The 9770-nt window shown below is 35.9% G+C and overlaps 1 long non-coding RNA gene across 1 annotated transcript; it reads left to right on the top strand.

Moving 5' to 3' along the window:
* Window positions 1-315: 315 nt before the first annotated feature.
* LOC131329525 (uncharacterized) lies at window positions 316-2126 on the top strand. Its single transcript, XR_009200787.1, has 2 exons — window positions 316-422; window positions 2012-2126. It is a non-coding gene; the product is annotated as an uncharacterized LOC131329525 (long non-coding RNA).
* Window positions 2127-9770: the final 7644 nt, after the last annotated feature.

The raw sequence follows: 9770 nt of genomic DNA, 5'->3' as shown, positions 1-9770 counted from the left end.
ACATACATACGTCCACATACATTAGAATTGAAAACCCCCCCAAAAGTGGCACTTGTCCCCTATCTTTTTATCGTTATCAGTATCACTCTCCTTCCTCATTCCACCACTTTTACACTTATCCTCTCACCTTCTTGTTATCTTATTCTCTCTTTTTATACATACCCACATAAATCCGAAAATTGAACACCAGTATATTATTTCACTCTCATTTCTATTGTTGAGTCTAGAATAGAGAGAGAGAGAGAGAGAGAGAGAGAGAGAGAGTTGTGGCCATAGGTGTGTGCACACCGTGAGTTTCGTGGGCACACCACTGCTGCGGGCCCTGTCGGAGTGCCGCTGGACACTGCCTCGAGATTTCAAAACCACCATGGCGATCTACGGACTCCGTACAACACTTATCCGGACTTAGAATCGCGTTTGAGGTAGTTTTCTGGAAACCCTAAACCTCAATCTGCATTTTAATGGAGTTAGGATTTAGATTTAAAGTTTATTGAAGACAATGACCTGGTGTTAAATTGTTAATTTATTTTTAGTCATGTTTATATTAAAATTCAGTCCGGTTGTGCTAGAATGATAAGTGTTATACTCTGTGAAAATTTATGATCGTTTATGATCGTTTAACAAGTGTTTGATTGTGAAATTATTATTGATGATGCATTGTTGATTTGTATTTGAGTGGACGTTTACGTGTTTAATAAATTATTGGGATAGATAAATGTTTATGAAATATTTACAAGAATATTTTACTAGTAAAAATTTATTTAGATTGTAAACAAGAAATATTTTAGATTATATATTAGTTAATCTTTAACTCTAATAAATATTGACTAGAATAGCCTCGCATAATTTTGTTATTATGAAAATCTCATATTAATATTTAATATAGTTAGTAAATACTAAATTTAGCAATAAGTATTTTCCAATAAAAAATAGTTTGTAAAATCTATGAATAATATGAGAGTTAAAGAAAATGTATAAATAGTAGAAATGTTTTATAAAATTTCTAAACGAGAGAAATAGACTTAATTTTAAGTGTAGTAATTAATTGTTTGACTGAATATTATTTTGTTACTCGCATGATTAATTCTATGGCAGGATAAATTTTATCGCATGGTTATGTGTTGTTGGCATGTTAGTACTTTTAGTTGAAATATTGAACCGTGTGGTATTTTGTTGTGGTTGTAGATTGGACAAATAGGTTCCCCGAGTGGTTACGAGTAGTGAAACATGTAGACGATGATAAGTAAATGAAAAATGGTAAAGTGTTGAAAGTGTGAGTACTGTGTGGATTGTGAATTGAGCCATGGCGATGGCAAGGGTAACCTATGGGGCCCTGTGTTGAAATGGGTTACCTGCAGGGCCCTGTGTTGTGACACTAACGTATGATACGTCATGGGAAGTTTCTCTTCGAGGAAAAGAATGGGTCCCATGAGACGGTTATAGTTAGTGAGACGCAAACGTATGATACGTCATGGGAAGTTTCTCTTCAAGGAAGAGAATGGGTCCCATGAGACGGTTATAGTTAGTGAGACGCAAACGTATGATACGTCATGGGAAGTTTCTCTTTGAGGAAGAGAATGGGTCCCATGAGACGGTTATAGTTAGCGTGGTGTAGTGGATGTCCGACCCTAATGTACGATACGTCATGGGATGACTCGATCCTCCTGTTATGGTCTTAAGTGAGAACATGCTCGGTACATAATTTAGGTGCGCTCACCTAGGACCCTGGTGCAGGATAAGCAAGAAGAAGGGTGGACCCATGAGACGATTGTAGTTAGTGGATGTGGGAGGAAAGGATCTCGTGGAGAGAATCCTTAGATTACATGTAAGATTATGGATAGTAAAGAAAAAGACGATGTGTTATTATTTTGTACCTTAGGTGTATTATGAATTATTGTATCGTTGATTTGCATAATGTGGTATTGGGTTTTAAGATTTCTACTTGGTGAATTATCACTCAGAATACGTTTGTATCCTGGCAAATCGTTTGCTTCGGCGTTCAATTTGCCAGAGTGTGCAGGATTCCACAGTGGAGCAGTTGATACAGGTGGAACCCCTGGAACGGAGTCTGGGCCAACGTTGCTTGGAATTCGTGTCAAAACTAGAGTCACTCTGGAGTTGCTTTTGTTAAATAAATGTACATAGATTTTTGTATTATTTTGAAATTGTAATTTTTGTATAAGGATAAATAGGGGCCTAATAGTTTGTAAAATTCAGTGTATTTTAGGATTAATACTTCCGAAATTCTTTGAAAAATCGGGGCGTTACAATTAAAGTCCTATACTACAACACTCAAGAACCGTTTGAGCTTCTTTTTTTTAAATACAAACCTTCTATCTTTTATGTGGGAGGGATTAAGTCAATTCTTGTTTAGATTAAAGTAAATTGCACATCGTTACATATTTCATTAGACATAAGTTATCACTGTAATAGTGAATTTCGGTACCTATACAAATTCTTAATAAAGTTTATTGAACCCAAAATTTACGAGAATAAATAAACCAATGCTAACAACCAAATCATCGGTCTTGATTATTAAAATAACTTATGTATTGAGCTCCGTTAAATTTTACCATTCAAAATAATTGCCAAAATTGCATAACATTGAAAAAAATCTCCATGCCTAACTACGGTTAAACACGTTAAAATAAAAAATAAAAAACCTCCAGTCATGCCAGATTATGTACTGTTATGCCTTTTAGTGATTATTGTTATGCTTTTATAGTATAATGTTATATCTTATTGGCTTTTTTTCTTTGCACTAGAATCGAGGTTTTTTTGTTATGCCTCTTTTCTTTTTGTTACGTCTCAATGGTTTTCGGTCATGCTTCTCAATACCTTTTGTTATGCTCACCATTATTACGACACACATGTTATGCCCTTTCACGGCACTTTAGGCCTATTTGTTTTTTGTTATACTATTGTTATACTCCGTATCTGTTAATGGAAATGTTATACTCATGTTTATGCCCACTAAATTTTATGTTATGCCATTTTCTCATACTCCGTAATACTTATGTCATTTAGTGGTTCTGTTACACTAAAGGTGGATGACTGGTTCCTATGATCGGTTTGACCAGTCATATTTGGTCAAATTTTGCATTCATTGCATCATCTCAACGGTCCGATCGGAGGATACGATATCCCCCAAGCAGGTGTTCGCTTTATAAGGGGTATCAATCACTACATTTATGAATTCAAGATATTATACTCATTACCGACTTATATTTCACTTATTAGCTTTGGATGATGCTATGGTGTCCCCGGTCATTTTGGAGACACCGTAATTTTTGACATAATTTCACCATTACGAGCATACTTAAAACCCATTACAAGCATAACAAAACCCAAATAAGGCATAACCAAGGAATATCCAAAAAATCAACCTAAGGCATAACCAAACCCAATCAAGGCATAACAAACAAGTTATGCCTTGTTATGATTCTGTTATGCTTGTAATGAGTTTTGGTTATACTCATAATAGTTTTGTTATATCAAAAGTTACGGTGACCCCAAAATGACCAGGGACACCGAAGTCATTCCCCACTTCTTATCCTATACGAAACGGGAGATGCTACGGTGTCCACCCGCCGTTTGGGGACACCGTAATTTTTGGCATAACTGACTATTAAAAGCATAACAAAAACCATTGACATGTATAACACTGGCCTTACAAAGGCATAACCCCCAAAATCCCCAGAAATTTTGGAGATTTTGGGGGTTATGCCTTTGTAAGATTTTGGTTATACACGTCACTGGTTTTTGTTATGCTTTTAATGGTTAGTTATGTCAAAAATTACGGTGTCCCCAAACGGCGGGTGGACACCGTAGCATTTCCCATACGAAACCTTACTACACATAGAAGGGAATGACTTCGGTGTCCCCGGTCATTTTGGAGACACCGTAACTTTTGGTATGACAAAACCATTATGAGTATAACCAAAACCCATTACAAGTATAACAGAACCCATAACAACCACAATGAGCTATGTGCGGTGATATTTATACGAAAAATCGAGAATGTAGATAAAATATAGAGATGAAATTACTCTACACACACACACACACACACATATATATATACGGGACGGTTCAATGGACAACTATTTAGATACCTAAAAAAACACTCCAAATCTCAATCACATAGTTCCTGATCAAATTTTTATAATCCGAATCGTTCAATGTGTGTAGAATATGATTTTACGGGTGCTCGTGAGAAATTAACAAACAAAAATGACCGGAAAGTGCTTGTTTTAAGCAGTTTTTAATTGAACCGTTCATTAAAACTAAGTTAAAAACTGCTCAGATCAAGCCCTTTTCGGTCTTGTTTTTGGCTGATTTCTCGTGGGTATCCTTAAAATCACGTTCTGATCACATTGAGCGGCTCGGATCATCAAAATTTTTTTTTGAACCGTTCAATGAAAACTGCTCGGATGAAACCCTTCCCAGTCATTTTTTTTGGTGATTTCTCACGGGGACCCTTAAAATCACGTTCTGATCACTTTGAGCGGCTCGGATCATCGAAATTCAATCGGGAAGGGAAGTCCTGTATTTTAATAAAATGAAGGATCCCTCACCGGAACCTAACTCATATATATATATATATATATATATAGAGAGAGAGAGAGAGAGAGAGAGAGAGCAATTCCACAACGTACGTCCCCAACCGACTGAAACTAGCTAGAAGATAGAAAGCACATTGGGGATTAACCAATTTTGTGTGACCTTGGGGATCGTACTTTAATTTCTTGATTTTGATTATTTAATTAGTGTCAGTTTTTCATCTCAAGATCCAAATTTATATATTATATAAAAAAAATAGATGGTCAATCGTCATTATGTATCTATTCATATATGTGCATGATGTATGTATATGCACGGGCACACATTTTTCGAGCACAAGTCCATATTTATACTGGGTTTTTTTTTTTTGTTTGCCAAATGATAGAGAATTCATTTATGCTGGTAGTTGTTTGAGAAAAATGTTGGTATGCATTCCTATGATGTAAGAGTGATGGCAAACAGAGTATAGCTAGCAAGATACTTTAATGCGTTCTGAAAAAGGATGACCGCTTTTATAAGAATCGGGGAACTAATCTAGAGTTTTTAAAATATTCACTGAACCAAACGAGTGTTAAGGCCGATACAAACACTTTAATGAGAATTGAACAATGTGAGGAGAAGTTTCTATGTGAAGTCGATGGTCTAGGTTTTACACAAATAGCATAACAGTTCAAGACTTCGTGTTTATTAGTCGATCAGTAAATAATCAGTTTGACTTTCATAGGGGAAGGTTGAAGGCCAAAATACATCTTTTTCTATACATGATTATCCATTGTTCTCCCTCTCTCTCTCTCCATGTCTGCATTGTTTTTCTGTGCTGTTTTCTACCAAATTCATTCATGTGAAATTGTTGGAGGAAAATGAATTTTCCGTAAGTTTTGTGGCATCTTTTGAAGCCAAAATTTAAGTGGGAGCCCAAACATCTTTTGAAATGGATAAAATGGGTTTGTGTACCCCTAAGGGATTTAATTTTATGGAAAGAATGATCAAAATCCATTAAGAATTGAATGAGAAATTGACATTCAAAGTGGACTCCTTCCTCCGTCCCAATTTGTTTATCCAATTGTCGAAATTTGTGTCTTTTAAAAATATACTTATATCTTACATTTTATAATATATTTTTTATGATTTTGAAGATTTTGTATAATAAAATTAATTGAGATCTATCAAATAAGATTCATATTGCATTTTAAAAATATTATGAATTGAAAATTATAGGTAATTCTTTGAGAGGTCAAACGCTCTCAAAAAATCAAAAAGGAAACAAATGAAGAGTATTTGCAAATGGACTGTGCGTTGTCGTATGAGCGCGTGCCGTGGCTGCCTGGACCTGGCTGGGGCAGGGGTCGTGGTTCGTGGTCCGAATAGTGTGATCGATCTGTCTAGGCTTGGGTTTCCGTGTGTTAGTTTTTTTTGCGTAGAAACATTTGGTGTTGGATTTGGGCAATTGGTTTACTGGGCTTCCTAAATTTTGGGCCTGTTTAGCCCAAGACCTTGACTTCAACTACAGTATATATACTCCTAGAATAGCTGTATGAATTGCTCACACCAGCAAAGGAATGATTGATTTCAATTTTAGTTGGAATCACGAGGGGGTTGGGTTTTGTCCCTAAAACCTTCATATAAATATTAGGCATACAAAACTTTTTAGGAAAGTGTTGCCAGCATAAAACTTTCTTAGAGGTCAAACCTATCTCTGGCTCTTCTTGGGGTTGGAGGAGTACTGTTTTGTGGGGGAGGGATTTATACTTAGTGAAGGGACGTTGAAATGGAAGGTGGGGAATGGGGAGAGAGAGAGAGAGAGAATTAATGTTTTTGGAGATGAGTGGATTCCGAATATGGATAATCCTTTTAGGGATCTTCGAACTGAATGTGTCTTTCTCTTCGTTTAAAGTTAAGGATCTGTTTGATCTTAATTGTCGTAGCTAGCTAGGTGGAGGGAGCCTTTGCTTTCTGTTATGTTTCCTGAGGAAATGGCCCGTTCAATGCATCAAGTCTATCTGTAGTATTTTGGAAGGTAATGTACCGAATACTGGCTGTTAAGGTGCCCAGCCCGTTAAGCCAGGTATTCAAGTGGCCTCAGAATTGTCCGATGTGTGACCAGGAGGAGGAAACCATTGAGCATTTGTTTTTTTGGTGTGATGTTGCGAAGCGGTTGTGGAGGGAGGGCTTCGCATTTGGGGATTGACTTAGATGAAGGGAGTCCAGTGAGTTTTGTGGAGTGGTTTTCAGTTTGGTTGAGATCGAGAAGCTCCTAGTGCAGAAGTCATTGAGGAGTCGATTTTAATAATGTGGACCATTTGGTGTATGGGTAACAATGCTCTGTTCAATAATGTTGTGGAATCTGTGGATAATGCCTTGCATCATTTTTCATGAACATCTAGTCTTTGCAGGTGAAGAAGAGCTAAGAAAAGGCAGGAAGGTGGTTGATGATGGTGGGGTTTATGGTGCGGACCGTGCGGTTGATGGAGATGTCTTCAGAGGGGAGAATGAGGGGCAGAAGGATATCTGATGTTGGATCTCCAAGAGTGCTGCGATCGTCGACACGAGATATACTTTGCTCATTTGTTCAAGGCTTGGCCAAACCAAACAAGGCGTGTTTGTCTTTGCAATCAGCCTTGTCTGATTTTGCCCTTTTGTGTTCTTTCTTTAATATTGTCAAAATTGTTAAGGTTTTCAGGACTGTTGTTAAGGCTGCGCTGCTCACGAAAAAGCTCGGAGTGCCTTAAAATTATCTTACTCCACTGATTACTGTAATTAATTAATGGGATGATCTTAGTTTCGGGGGGAAAAAAATACCGCAAGAGCTAGCAACTCCTCCACTCGTAAAAATCATTTTCTTCCTTCTAAGTTTTCGAGTTCTTTTATGAGTTTATTTTCCTATGAGTAGGCTTGTCAATGGGTTGGATCCAATAGATCCGAATCTGATAAGACTCGAATTCGATAGTGGTAATTCGAATCCGAAAAATCCGGATCCGATCCGAAAATCTGAATCCGATCTGAAAACTTTTGTACTCAAAAAATTTTAGCAAAAAAAAAAAAATATTTTTCAAAAAATTACAATAATTTCCAATAAAAATTAAAATAATTTAAAATTAAAAAATTAAAATACAACTTCTTAAACATGTTTTTTCAAAATAAAAAATTTACTGTTTTTTTTTTTAAAAAATTAAAAAAATAAAGTTCTGATTCGAATTGATATGGATTTAATCCGATCCGATCTGTATTTGCATTACCGGATTCGGATTATCAGATCGACGTTATCGAATTAGGATTGGATATTTCGGATCGGATCCGGTCCATTGACAGACCTACCTGCGAGGGAGTCTAACAACTCAACAACGTAGTTTAGTTCATCTATACTGCTACACCATGGTGCAAACGCCATTGTTCAACCGTTTTTATCTTGGGAGCAAACGCCACCTAAATCCTTAAGCACATTCAGTGAAAGGGTGAAATTGTTTTAAAAGAAACTGTGTGAAACACGAGACTTGAGATTTGGGGGCTTTAAAGTCACTATGTACGGTTCTCAATACATTTTTTTCTATCTATTTCTTTCTACTCAAGCCTCCTTCAAAATTCAAAACGAACAATTTTTTCCTACTCTGTTAACCTTGTACTATTATTTTCCGGTTGTAGAGTTAAATAATTCTCTCTCAAACTCAGTGTTGTCATAGTCCTGCGACTAACAGTTAACTTAATTACGCGCAACATTTGACATGCAGTCGTTTGAAGTAAAAAATGATTAAATTTCCGTCTAGAAAAACTATCGAGCACCAATAATACCGATGATCTCTTCTTTTTTTTTTTATGACTACTGGAAAAATGCATTCTTCAAGAATTCACTCCACAACCCCTTGCCAAACACGTTCTATAATCTATACAGTAATTAGAATCCATAATTAAACCCATCGACCGAGCACCATAATACGCGCGAATAATCTCTGCCAGACAGGCACTTTAATCACCATTATGGAAATGAGAAGCGAAAATAATCTGATCCAGGCCTTTGTTAAATATTTTGTTTTCTTAATTAAATCCTTCGGTCTGTTGTTGATGCATCATAAATTTGAAACCTCAATCACTTGAACTTCACAATTTTTACACTATTAGCATTAGATATCAAAATGCCCAGATTAGTGAATTTGTTATTTGTGAATTTTTCTTGAAGATAATGAATATTATTGACGGTTATTTAGATTTTCGGTCAAATTTTGGGGCTAACCATTTACCTCAACAAGTGGATCTAAAAAATAGGAGTATGAAATTATGGACCGAAGTGGAAAAAAATTCAGCTAAAACGATCCTAAAACCATTAAAGATAGTGAAAAATCATCATTTTAGAACATTTTTGCTAGTTAGTTAATTTTTTAAATTCTTTTCGTCAAGATAATTTATTAATCGTAATTCAAAAGATGTGACACTAATTTGACAAAGTTTTTGTACAAAAGACAAACAGAAAATACAGCGATATTATACCATAAATTTTTGTCAATTACACACACCCTTGGTTCTGTGACCCTTTTTTTAAAAAAAAAATTGTAGTGGCATTTGACTTTTTCGAGCATTTTCAACCATGATGTCAAATTTGAAGATGCCAAAATTACGTAGAGCAAACTGACATCTCCAAATTTAGCACCAACAAACCTTCACCTCGAGAATACAAAAAATCTCTATTTTCAATCTCTATGTCAAATTTCAAGTAATTAAAGTATAAAACACATACTTTTTGAATTCTAGAAGGCCAAAAGTAAGATTTTGCATGATTAGTTAGATTCGAAGCAAAATGGTGTGAACCCAAATCTGCGTTGGATTTGACATTCCATTCGGCATAAAGGTTGAATCAAAGTAGAATGCCAAAAGTTACCATTTCTATAGTAAGTAGGATTTGAAGCCATGGGTCGTTGGGCATGCTCCGGCGTTCCAAATTAAAATTAATAAGGTGGTTGGATAGTAAAAAAAGGCAGAGCTTATTTTTTTGAACTGAAAATACATAAACCATTGACTTTTATAATTATAATAACAAGATCTAAAACATGTCCGGAGAGTTCTGATTACTAAAATGGGATCGAGCCATCGAGGAGAGACCACAAAATGCCGAACAGTAGGAACATGGGTACAGGATCCCATCCAATGAGAAACAAGATGTAATTTGGTTCCGGCGATTAGGCGAAAATTCAGAACAAACGACAAATCAATAACTCGTG

The sequence above is a fragment of the Rhododendron vialii genome, chromosome 6a, assembly GCF_030253575.1.
Source record: "Rhododendron vialii isolate Sample 1 chromosome 6a, ASM3025357v1".
Lineage (NCBI taxonomy): Eukaryota > Viridiplantae > Streptophyta > Magnoliopsida > Ericales > Ericaceae > Rhododendron > Rhododendron vialii.
Note: the sequence above shows the minus strand (reverse complement) of the source record. Positions and strands in the feature narration are given on the sequence as shown.